The following is a 14,346-nucleotide window of genomic DNA, read 5'->3' as shown; positions in this document are numbered from 1 at the left end:
GGAAGACACAGTAAAAATTGCTCTACTGTTAAATTTTTTAGGAGATGAAAGACTTGATTTGTTTAACACCTTAAAGTTAACGGATGCACAGAGAAAATCGTATGATACAGTATTGGGTGAATTAGAGAATTACTTCACTCCTAAAAAGAATCTGATATACGAAAGATTTTTATTCTACAATAGAAAACAAGAGGAAGGAGAACTATTTAATACTTATCCGACTAACTTGCGTAAATTGGCAAAAACTTGTAAATTTAGATATGTTCTAGACTCAATGATCAGGGATAGACTAGTTTTAGGAACAATCAATAAAGATCTACAAAAAAAAATGTTGCAGAATCATGAGTTAACCTTACAAAAGGCAATAGACATGTGCAGAGCATATGAAATCTAAAAATACAGTTTAAAGAAGTTTAGTCAAGTCAAACTAGTAATATTCATTCTGTAAAAGGGAGAAATGGTAATCAAATAGCAAGGCGAAAAGCTTCAAATAACAACTTTGATACTGGAACAAGCAAAAGATTGGAACAGGAAGAAAACTCAAGGAAAAGTGGTCAGTGCAGATAATGTGGTCATACTCATGAGTTCCGAAGGTGTTCAGCATTTGGTAAAGTATGCAATAAGTGTTGTATTACAATCATTTTGAGAAAATGTGAAACAACAGGATCGTAAAAGAAGTTCAGGAGATTCTAGTAGACACGGACAGTGAACAGGAAGAATTTATGGTAACATCAATTGAGGTATATGAAATAAAAGGAAATAAGGAATGGTCTAAAAGGTTAGTAATCGAGCAATATGGAACAGACTTTATAATAGATACAGGTTCACAGGTAAACATTATATCAATTTATAAGGGGCATATAAAGGGCCCCTTTAGTCATTAAAGGGAGATTAAAAATCAACTGTTAGATTTAGAAAAACGTGGTAGTATATCTAAATGTGAGGATCATCTACAAAGTGTGTGAGCAATTTGATTATAGTTGAAACACTTGATAAAACATTAAGAATTTGTTTGGATCCTAGACATAAACCAAGCACTTAAAAAGAAAAATTGTTTAATACTTACTATTGAAGAGATATGCAGTAAGTTAAAAAAAAATGTTATTTTTCTGCTTTAGACTTTAAAGAGGGATTCTATCAACTTCAGCATGATGAGAGGTCCAGTAGAGTTTGTGCATTTGGAACTCCTTTTGGAATTAGAAAATTTGATAGACTTTCATTCGGACAAAATATTGCTCCTGAATTTTTCCAAAGAATTAACTTTGGTGATATTAGTGGATGTCTCATCTAGTTTGATTATCTTTTTATATTTGCAGATAGTCTTAAAGAACATAATAGAATCCTTAAAAAAGTATTAGAACGTGCTAGAATTATCGGAGTAACATTTTAATCTTAATAAGATACAGTATAGAATATCTCATGTAAAATATTTCGGAAATACCTACATTTCATAAAGAGGGTATGAGACTTGACTTTATAAAGTTAAAGATAAAGTTAAAGCTTTTATGAATTTGAAAGAACCCAATAATAAAAAAGAGTTACTGGGCATGATCAATTACCATTGCAATTTTATACCAAATTTGTCGGATTTATCAGCTCCATTAAGAGAATTGTTAAAAAAGAATACAGTTTGGATAAGGACTAGAAGTTACACACACTCATTTAATTTAGTAAAGAAGTTAGTTTGGTTACCACCAGTTCTTGCAAATTTTGATGAAAATAATCCAGTAATAATTCAAACAAATTCAAGTTAAAATGGTGTTGGATGTGTTGTATTATCAAAATCTTAAACCTGTATCTTTTGCTTCTACATCTTTAACCGATTGTGAATCCAGATTTAGCCAGATTGAAAAGGAACTAAATGCAATCCTATTTTTTTGTGCTAAATTAATTTTACAATTAGGTTTATGGTAGAGAAGTTAAGGTTTTCAGATCATAAGCCATTGATTTTGATAATGAAGAAAGGCATATCAGAAGTAGACTCTGCTAGACTACAACATATGAAGGTTAAATTATTAAAATATGACTTAACTGTAGAATATAACCCAGGCAAGGAAATAGTGAAGTCGTTTTACCCTGTCGTATTTCGGATCACCGCCCGAAAAATAATTTATGACTCTAGTTACAGCCACTAGATAGAACACCTAGATAGACAGATAGAACACCTAAATATAAGTTTTTATCTCCGAGTCAGCGGAGTAAGTGGAAAATTATTGTACTTTATAAAAAATCAACATGGGACCAATTACATCAGTACTGGCAGTTCAAAAAAGGACAAGTGCAGCTTGTGGAATTTCAGAACGGACCTTATAAAGAGTTCGCAAAATGAGTGAGGAGGAATTAAGTAAGGAAAATAAAAGGATTCGTTTGCATCCGAAAACCCTCGACTTGCCACAAGGTATTAAAATCTCAATTAGAAATATCATTTATGACATGTACAAAGCAAAAGAACATGTTACAAGAAAGACACTTATTCAAAAAATAAAGGACAGAGAACTGTGTGATATCAGGTTGACCAGTTTATCAAAAGTATTAAAAGGTATGGGTTTTAGATACAAAAAAACCAATAATCGTAAAGTGTTGTGCGAGCTGTCCAATGTTGTTGAAAAAAGGTGGAAATTTATAAGAAACTATTTAAAAAACAAAAATTCCGAATGTTCCAGACAATTTGTGTTTCTTGACAAAACATGGATTTTTGCGAGAGGAAATAATACCAAATCATCCTGGCAAGATGATTCTATCAAATGCTATTCGAGTACTAGTGCGAGTAATGGCAAAAGATATATTATATTGCATGCAGAAAATACGGAAGGTTTTATACCCAATGCTAGTCTTCGATTTTCTTCGACACAAAAAAAAACTGATGATTACCATGGAAATATGGACGCCGATATTTTTGAACATTGGTTTAAGGAAAAATTATTAAAAAATCTGGAAAATCCGTCATTAATAGTCTTAGACAATGCTTTGTATCACACCAGAGAGGAGGAAAAGTTTCCCACAAGCAGCTGAAAAAAAAAAGGCTTAAGAAAGTGGCTGTCGGAGAAAAATATAGAACACGAACATCTAGTTTTAAAAGCTGAATTATTAAATAAGTGCAAAGAACACATTACTGAGAAAAATTTGTAGTTGACCAAATGGCACTAAAATATGGTCATGAGGTCCTAAGACTACCACCATATCACTGCCAGTACAATCCAATTGAATTGGTGTGGGGCATCACTAAAAACTACTTTGATAAACATGCATGTAAGACCACAGACGAAGCAAGCGTTTTACAACTCTGGCAAGATGCACTAAACCAAGTCAATGAGGAACAATGGCGAAAATATATTGAGCATACTGAAAAAAAAAATTTTAGAGTCATATGAAAAAGAACAAGTTATTGATGCAGTAAGACCTTTAATTATTCGTAATGATGAAGATTCAGATGAATCGGATAGCGAGTCAGATAGTGATGATACATGTCCATGTCCATAGAATAAGATGTAGATAGAAAAATTAACACAAAAGGTTACCAACCACGAAAAAAAAATAAAACAAAAACCGCATGCAGGAGAGAGCCGGAGGCACGCCTCACTTGAATGCAAGCACCAAAAAAATTAGATTAGCAAGTAAGGTAGATTAAGGACATGACTGAACGAATGACTGGGTATTAGACGACGGATAAAAGGATTCGATGCTTGCTCGCTCTAGACTGCACTTGGTGCAGAAAAGGAAAAGCAAGTATCGCCACACACAACCATCATTAGATCGCCGAACAATTGCTTTGACCGGAAGTGATAAAGCCAAATAGGCTAACCTACCACTTAAATGTAAATACACGGAAATCTCCCATTGCCTGACGGGAGATATCGCGAAATAGTCGAGACCTGGCTCCAAAGACCAGGGGGTGGAGGAAAGCCGGGGCTGGTTGTACCGCAGGAGGACAACCTACCTCGGTGAGTTTGGGAAGGTGCGTGTGGGAAGTAGGAATAAGTCTTTGTTTTATATAGATATATATTTTTATAGATATATTTATAAAATATATAAAAATAAAAATATAATACAAAATTTTGAACACCCAGTATTAACATTGGCAAATATTTTTATGCTTAAATAAAAATAGAGTTTAGTACAAGCTTAAAAAGGAACTTTTGTTTTTTCAGCATAAATATTAACCACAATATTAATTTTTGAAGTTGCATGTGTAATATGAAAAATTTTTCAAAAACTTTAAATATCTCAAAAACGGCTATTTTTTCGAGAATGGTATCTTTAACAAGAACGATCCAGAATTTTTCGTAGATTCTAAAAAAATAACAAAAAGCACAGTTTCTATTTAAAATAAGAAACTTAATGGCGACTTCCGGTACAACCGGGAGTGCTAGAAGAATGCAAATATTTCAAAAATGAAGAATACTTTGCATAACCCATTATTCCAAGTTTGCAGAAACCAGTGACGACCAGAACTTTGAAAACTTTTTACCAACATGTTGCGTGAATGACACTGTATATTTCATACTCAATGTTTATTAATTTACATTATGATATTCAATTATTATAAAACATAATACAAAGTTATTTTATTAAAAAAATCCCTAATGTCGTATTATCAAATTAAGAAAACCGTACATTTTTAATTTGAGAACCGCTGACTACCTGAGGCAAATCTGAACAGACACTTTTATTACTTATGCGACAGGCTAAACCGACTCCACTATAGCTGATTTGCTGTCTCGAAACTTTTTGAAGGAAAATCCTCCTAGTAAATAAATAACTTCGTATTATTAAGACCAATAAAGTAATATTGTAGTGAATAATCACGCAATGGAAATTCCATATTTATTCAACCATATTATTTTAACAACATTCTTGTTTGTAAATGGCATTTTTATTACGCTAGTGATTAATTACCAGAGTTAATACTATGGTAGCTGATTATTTATGACTGCCCGCACAAAGAGCTTGCAATTTGTTTATTTGATTAATTAAAAACTTTTATAAATCATGATTTTGCTCAAACCACTTTACAGCCTTTCAATCGCGTCCAAATAAAAATAACTTTGTATGAAGAGTTTTGTTACTTGAAATATCAAAGCGATGTTTTATTACCCATTTAAACATTAAAATAGACAGCTCAAGGTATTTTGTAATAAAGTATAGACATTAATATTCATATCGCCTTTTGTAAATAAGAATAAATATTACAAATAGATTATTTGTTTAGTTATCTTATTTGAAAAAGGAGGAATATTGGGTGCCATCTGTGAAATAGGTATTTGGAGCAGGAGTTACAACTGTGAGATATACCACAAAATACAAACAGATATCTGGTGATAAAGACGTAATTTCTCTCATAAAAATTGAAAGTCTAAGATGGGCAGGACATCTAGCAAGATTGCAGCAGAATAACCCTTCTAGACGAAGCCTCATGTCACAGCTGGTGGAAAGCAGACAGACAGGTAGGCCAAAACCTAGATGAAAGTTTGGTGTTGTCGAACATGCTGGAAAGCTAGGTATACTCTTTCCAAAGTCAATCAATGTACAAACTAAAAATTCTAATAGAATCCAGGTTTGTAAAACCATATTTATAAATATCCTAAGGATTCAAAAAGTAGACTTATTTACCTAAAAAGCTCCCATTTAAATAGTAATAACTTAATATACCACAAGAAAATAGCTTCAGAACAATAATAAGAAACCGTTATGGGCCCAGCGTTATTCAAAATTTTCGGAAATTCTTTAGAAGAAACTGGCACATTGTCAAAATTCAATCAAATTTTTACGAGGATGTAAAGAGGAGAACGATTTCCGAAGTGGAAATTGAAACGTCAATAAACTTACTTTAACCTTTAATTGTGGCTTATTTTCATTTAAATAGTAATTATTTCATGTATTTCAGTTTGGGTCTTCGGTATAAGCCAATATATCTTGGTTCATTTGAACAGTTAATCCATTGCATAGACACTAGATTAAGTTATCGTGTTTTGTGATATATTTCAATATTTCTTCCGAATATTTGATTTTGACTATTTTATATGGTTATGGTACTTAATATAATTGATATCGAATAGATATGAAATCAATAAACAGTAAACCAAATGATACCTTTTGATAATTATCAACAACAATAAGGTAAAGTGCCCAAATACCGCCCCCCTAAGCAAAATCTTAAATTCTGAAATTTGATTTAGAGTTAAAATAATGGGAAAAACTTATTTAAGTAACTTAACTCTATGTCTAAGTGTTTTGCTAGTACGATTCTACTAAATACAATTTCCTGAAGTAAAAATAAATAAATAACAAAATAAAGCAAATTTCGGTTCTTTAAAAATAGTATCCCAATTCCGTCCCCCACCCTTTCCCTGTTAAAATGTTTGATTTTTTTGACGTGACAACGTCTTAAATTAGGTTGTGGCTCGGAGTCATTCATGAAAAAGTGTAACGCCCGCTCACGTCTGTTACAGTGAGTCACCGAACGAGAGAGAGGCCCGCCGGACCGGCGAATGCCTTGCGTCTCTCTCCCACTCAAACATGATCGGTCCGCTGCGCGCGCAGCACTAGAGAATTAGGCGCGTTGAATCGGTGCGTGCTTCCGTGCTTGTGTCTCTGTCAGTGTTGTTCCGTCTACCGATTTTTCGGTAGATCTACCGAATTTGATTCCTATCTACCGATCTACCGAACTGCCCCTTGAATCTACCTAATTTTAAAACAAATATCACAATGACTTGAAAATAAATTCGGATAATACAATTTATCTTTTTATTTCTGTTACCATCAAAAAACTTTTCAGTGTAACCTAATACTTGGTATTTTTAATACGTTTGTATTAAAATTCATTTGATACTTCCCTATAGTGTTTAAAAATATATTTGCAAAGATGCAAAGAAAGCGAAATACCCCGAGATTCAAGTTCGTAATTTTATACCTAATAATAACATATTGTATAAACATCATTCCGTAATCATAATCATTCACACACGTCTCTTCAATTCTCAAAGAATCTCAAGTATCAAGTGATAAATTATTAGCTAAATGACGGTGTGTGTGCTGTCGGTTTTCTTTGACTGCCGACTTAATCCATTAGCAGATAATGGTTGTTACATCTATTTGAACCAGAACGTTTTAACTTTCTGTAAATATTATGACCTATAACTATTTCTCAAAATATTATTAAACCTTATTTGTATCATAATAGCTGATGTGAGCATTTGGTCCCAATAATTTGATTCTTTATTTATTAAACAAAATTCAATGAATTATGGTTATTTCTAATAATTAGTTCAGCATAATTATTTAAGGTCTTTAACTTTTGAACCATTAAGTCGCCACCATAATGAGAAACTTTTCTATTTTTAGTTTTATGGAAAAAAGGTATTCTTTCTAAAAAGTTCTGAATGATGATATTAAATTTTTTTAGTAATATAGGCAGTTTATCAAAAAATATGAATTTTATGTTCATATTTTTTGACAAACCTCGTGTATATGGCTCAAAAAATTTAATTGATGATTGATTTTAGGTTTTAGGTCATAAAACTAAAAAAAAATTCCATTATGGTGTTCACTTAATTGGACGCACTGTATTATAATATATATATATTATTGTGATATTTAAAGTCTTGGTGCGCCAAGCAATAATTAGCTAATTAATTTTTTTGATTAATTAAAATTATTTAAATGATATGATTATTACTCTATCACAATTTTAATTCTTTTATCTCAGGGTTAAATTCGTGCTTCAATATCTATGCTATTACATGTGAAAGATAAGGTCCAAAGAATACCGGAATAATAAAAAACACATATGATCTAACACTATATATTGAAATAAAAATAATGAAATAATTTACACTCAAAAGTTTTCAATAAACAAATCTCATATAAGGATTCTCAAAATTTTGTTCTCCGTACGTGAACAATCAAAAATTAATGGTACAAACAATATTAATGGAAATCTCAAAATCCCAAACTATTCTAACTCTCCTAATCCAAATATTTATATCCTTTCTAAATTACGTGTAAAAATTGTGTTATCAATAAAAGAAAAAAAACTGCAGAAAACAAAATTATCTCTCTCTGATGATGAGTGGTCCAAATCCTTGTTCCTTGTAGATTATATTATCTCCTCTCAACCGCTCCCTATGTAATCAGCAATCTTACATCAGATTGTTGCAAGTATATCGTCCTTAATGATCTCCTTCAAAAGCACAAATCATTCAAATTATGATAGCCTTTCTCCTCTCGATAAACTGAATCTCTCGTTGGCCCGAGTGAAAAATTGACTCTTGGAATATCTTCTCTTTACGATAAACTGAATCTCTCGTTGGCCTGAACAGTGACTCTTGGAATATAAGTAGAGAAATATGACTTACAATATTTTGTTGTTTCAGCTTCTGTCAGATACACTAACTCCACAAAACTCACTAACATTCAACACTACTGCTTGCTACATCTCGGGAACCGACAGAGAACAAACACTGTTCTTTCTTGAAGACTTGGAATCCAACTGCCTATCTTTTCTCTCTCCTCAATCTAGCTAAACTTTCCTTATCCCACCTTTTTCAATCTCCGCCAATCAAAACTCGTCACAATTCCCCATTTTTTCATTTCGATAACAAACAAATTTTTACCTATAATTATAAAATTTCCTAAAACTTATTTACAAATATTATTTTCTATAATTCTTAAAACTAACAAAAACCTCTTTCTAAAATATCTTCTATTGTCTTTAATTACTGCACTAATGTATTTGTAAAAACCCGTTTCAATTTGTCTTTCACTTAAACTTATGCGGGTCACTTAAGTATAACAAAGAAATGATTGATGTAAAGCTTACATTTTGTTTGGTACAAGTAATTCAAGGATTTAATAACTTTCCTTCTCCGAAATGTTTGTTGGATATTATCCTAAATTATTTTAATTTTTTGTTGAACTTTGAAATATTTTAAACAAACCAATATTTTCTTGATTTTACATATCATAACAAATCCCCGCCATTTGATCTGCCGAAAACTCTTTGTTAAATTTTAAAATGACAAAAGTTTTCCAGGATCAAATCATTTCACTATGTTATTAAAATCTACTTATGATACTGATAAATGTCGTGAATGTTAAAATACCCCGTATATTGCCTGTCTTTATACGGGATTGGATATATTTTCGTTTTAAATTTTTCCAAGTATTTTCCCTTCAAAGAAAGTTCATAATTTTTAGCCACTCGGTTTACTTTATTAACAAGATCTCCATGGTTTCTTAAAATCTTCTCTATGTTTTCTCCACAATTTATTTTTCTTTCATCCTCCTTTTGTTCATATGTGTTCACTGTCCATAATACTTCTTCACACAATTCTGGATTCTCGTCCATTAGTGCCATTTTTTCTTCTGTTTTCCTTTTATCCTCTAATTCCCTTTGGTATTTCGAGCACCATGTTTCTATTCCTTTCATTTCTCTGATGATACTTTCTTTTTCTTCCTGCTTCCATTCTGTTTTATCGTCGGTTGCCGACAATTCTTCTGTACCTTCTATTTCCTGTTTTTCTCTGGTCTCCATCTTATTTTTCTGCTTTCTTTTCGAACTCTTCTTCTTTTTCTTCCTTCTCTTTTTCTCTTCTGTTAGATCTTGTTCTTGTACTTTCGGTTTATTCTCTACAGTCATATCGATTTCTTTGTGTTTTTCCTGTGCATTGATCCTTCCAGAATTTGTTTTCCTATCTGTTTGCTTTTCTTCTCCTGTGTTGTCTGGTTCTGCTCTGATTTCCATTTTATTTTCCGCAAAATTGATGGTGATATCTTTTTTCCTCAATTCATCAATTCCCGCTATCATATCATGATTTAAGTCTTCAATCACCACACATTTCATAATATGGAATTTGTTTCCCACTCTTATCTGTACTCCCAAACCTTCGTTTACTGTCGTCAAATTTTTATTGTTTGCACCCACTAAATCAACCCTAGGAATCTTATACACAAATCTGTCCAAATTTAATTCTTTTACTAGTTTTTTATTGATTAGCGATATCTCCGAGCCAGAATCAATCACAATTTTAATTGCTTTATGTTTTATAAATGCATCTAAAAATATTAGATTAGAATTAGAGATTTGTCTTTCGTTTCCTATTGCTACATGATTCATCTCCCTTCTATTTTGTTGTTGGAAGCTCTGGTCATTTCTATCATCCCTTTGTTCGTTAGTATTCCTATTCGGAGTATTTTGTGCATCTCTATTCCTGTTGTGATTTTCATATGTTCTATGTTGTGTGTCATTCCTGTTATCGTAATTTTGTTGTCTATTGTAATTATTGTAATTTCTCGGCCTATATTCGTTTGTTGATCTGGGATGTCGGTTTCTCTGGTCATAATTTGATGAATACCTTCTTTCCGGTCCATTATATTGGTCATGTTGTCTTCTATTTCTCATTTCTTTTCTTTTCGCTTCTTTTAATTGAAGGAATTGGCACAAACTATCAATATCTTGATAGTTTCTCAAAATCACGTGATCTTCCAAAGTTTCCTCAAAATGTCTGCTGATCATTTCTACCAGCTGTTCGGTAGAATATTTGTATTCTAGATATTTTGAATTGTTATATATCTGCAAAGCATATCTTTCTTCAGATATTCCCATTTTTTCGTGATATTTTCCATTCTGTAGCTCTTGGTTGATTTCTCTCTGTTTATTTTTCCCCCAGAAATAGTTGAGAAATTTATTTTCAAAATCTGTCCAATTTTCAAACTCATCTTCCTTGCTTTCATACCATAACGCTGCTCCTTCTTTCAAATGGTTTCTAATTGTTTCTTTGCACTCGTCAAAATATCTAATATGTTGTAATTTGGTTTTCAAATTTTTAACAAACGGTACTGGGTGTGTTTTCCGAATATCCCCGCCAAATTGTATTTTCGACTCGCTTGTTCCATGGATGATAACTTCTTTTCTCTCTACCCCTCTTAGTTCAATTTCTGCCATTTGTTTTTCATTTTGCTTTAATCTTCTTTCTATTTCCTTCCTGTCTTCTTGTAGCGCCATTTCAAATTTTTCTTCTAACTGTTCTAATTCCTTTTTCTGGACCGTCTTACTATCTTTCATTACATTTTCAAGTTTGCTTTCTAATTCCTCCAAATTATCTTTAATTCTCATTTCTTGTTCTTTCATATCATTTTTAATTTCATTAATCTCTTCTATTTGTTGTATCAGTTCTTTCTTTATCCCCTCAACACATCCTTTAATTTCCTGTTCATAGTTTTCCAGACGCTGCTCTATATTGCTCATTGTTTGTTTTGTTTCCAGTTGATTTTTTTCCATTGTTTGTTTTGTTTCATCCATTTTTTGTGATGTTTCTTGTTGATTTCTATCCATTTTATCCATTTTCTTTGATGTTTCATTTTGGTTTTTCTCTATTGTTTGTTTTGTTTCTGCCATTGTTTGTGTCTGTATTTGCATCATTGCTAATAATTTTTCCAGCATTCCTGTTTCTTTTCTTTCCTCCATTATTGTGGTATTTCCTTCATTATCCGATCCTTCATCAATAATTGTTTCCTCTTCTATCTTATCCTCTTTCCTTTCTTGCGTTTTACTTTGACTCCTTGTGGTCGACATGTTGTTTCTTTTCGTTACTGTTTTTGTCCCCGCCAAATGTGAAATTTTACAACACTCTATATGTTTCAGAACACGACAATATTTCTCCCCAAATGTATTAAATTTTCACGACAAATATCAAATATGCAATTAGTAAAATTCAAATAATTCAAAATAAATATCAAATGTATGATTGGTAAAGAAAATAAAATCAAATAATTCAAAAGCAGTAAATATCTACTAACTACGATCAATCAATAAATCAAATTTATATTCCCTGGAAAAATTGTCAAAATACTTTCAAATTCAAATTCCCTCAATGTTATATGTCTTTATCTCTGGATTACCTGTACTTATTCCAGATCTCTTTCCCTTCCTTCAAATGTAAAGCTGCGATATTTTCAAGCCCCACGTTTTGGAAGCCAGTTATTGTGATATTTAAAGTCTTGGTGCGCCAAGCAATAATTAGCTAATTAATTTTTTTGATTAATTAAAATTATTTAAATGATATGATTATTACTCTATCACAATTTTAATTCTTTTATCTCAGGGTTAAATTCGTGCTTCAATATCTATGCTATTACATGTGAAAGATAAGGTCCAAAGAATACCGGAATAATAAAAAACACATATGATCTAACACTATATATTGAAATAAAAATAATGAAATAATTTACACTCAAAAGTTTTCAATAAACAAATCTCATATAAGGATTCTCAAAATTTTGTTCTCCGTACGTGAACAATCAAAAATTAATGGTACAAACAATATTAATGGAAATCTCAAAATCCCAAACTATTCTAACTCTCCTAATCCAAATATTTATATCCTTTCTAAATTACGTGTAAAAATTGTGTTATCAATAAAAGAAAAAAAACTGCAGAAAACAAAATTATCTCTCTCTGATGATGAGTGGTCCAAATCCTTGTTCCTTGTAGATTATATTATCTCCTCTCAACCGCTCCCTATGTAATCAGCAATCTTACATCAGATTGTTGCAAGTATATCGTCCTTAATGATCTCCTTCAAAAGCACAAATCATTCAAATTATGATAGCCTTTCTCCTCTCGATAAACTGAATCTCTCGTTGGCCCGAGTGAAAAATTGACTCTTGGAATATCTTCTCTTTACGATAAACTGAATCTCTCGTTGGCCTGAACAGTGACTCTTGGAATATAAGTAGAGAAATATGACTTACAATATTTTGTTGTTTCAGCTTCTGTCAGATACACTAACTCCACAAAACTCACTAACATTCAACACTACTGCTTGCTACATCTCGGGAACCGACAGAGAACAAACACTGTTCTTTCTTGAAGACTTGGAATCCAACTGCCTATCTTTTCTCTCTCCTCAATCTAGCTAAACTTTCCTTATCCCACCTTTTTCAATCTCCGCCAATCAAAACTCGTCACAATTCCCCATTTTTTCATTTCGATAACAAACAAATTTTTACCTATAATTATAAAATTTCCTAAAACTTATTTACAAATATTATTTTCTATAATTCTTAAAACTAACAAAAACCTCTTTCTAAAATATCTTCTATTGTCTTTAATTACTGCACTAATGTATTTGTAAAAACCCGTTTCAATTTGTCTTTCACTTAAACTTATGCGGGTCACTTAAGTATAACAAAGAAATGATTGATGTAAAGCTTACATTTTGTTTGGTACAAGTAATTCAAGGATTTAATAACTTTCCTTCTCCGAAATGTTTGTTGGATATTATCCTAAATTATTTTAATTTTTTGTTGAACTTTGAAATATTTTAAACAAACCAATATTTTCTTGATTTTACATATCATAACAATATATATATATATATATATATATATATATATATATATATATATATATATATTTATATATATATATTTATATATATATATATATATATATATATATATATATATATATAATTTACGTCATTGCATATGATCTACCGAAATCTACCGAATTTTGCCGAAGGTATCTCCCGATATTGGATAAGCTCCACGGAACATCACTGGTCTCTGTCTTTCTCGAGCGTTCTTGGCGTTCAAGACACATTACAGCAGAAACACTTCCTTTCATTTCATATTTCTCCTATCATCGTCCTATCCTCAACAAAATCACTCAAATAGAAATTAGTTAAGTTTAAGTTTACATGTACAATGTTTTAGTAAACAAAATATATTTCTATAGTTAAAATTTGTGCAATTCTTATTTTCATTCAATTCCTTGTTCCTATTGTGCAATTTAATAATATTCATATCAATAAATATTCTACCGAGAAAAAGACGTTGTCACGTAAAATCTTCGCCCGTAAATCCGACTTTACAGGCAACTGATTTTTTTTGTAAAACATGATTTCACCAGTACTAATATCTGTTATAATAAATTTATTGAGATAGGAACATGTTTATACATTTTGATAGTTGAAAGTTTATGCACTTGTTTTTTCCCCTTACAGGTTACTTCTCTAGTAGCTTTGTGCTGGACTACAGATATCCCTGTTTCGTCTACATTAAATATTTTTGAGGGGTCAAAGTTTATTTTCTCGAGTTCAGGTTTCAGGATAGAGAGATACTTGTCAACATTTTCTTTTGTGAATCCTTTGGCTCTAGCCATTGACAAGTTCTGTGGTCGTCTGAGGGAAAGCTCTGGATGGCGTTTGAAAAACAGTCTAACCCACTTTTTGCCAGCAGCCTTTGATTCATTCGAGAAAGGATGAGGTACTTGGTTTAAAATGGCTAGCTGGTAAGCTAATCGCCTCAGGTCAGAAATAGTCAGTCCATAATAATGCTGCTCAA

The sequence above is a fragment of the Diabrotica undecimpunctata genome, chromosome 7, assembly GCF_040954645.1.
Source record: "Diabrotica undecimpunctata isolate CICGRU chromosome 7, icDiaUnde3, whole genome shotgun sequence".
NCBI lineage: Eukaryota > Metazoa > Arthropoda > Insecta > Coleoptera > Chrysomelidae > Diabrotica > Diabrotica undecimpunctata.
The sequence above is the reverse complement of the archived record's forward strand: the minus strand, read 5'-3'. Positions refer to the sequence as shown.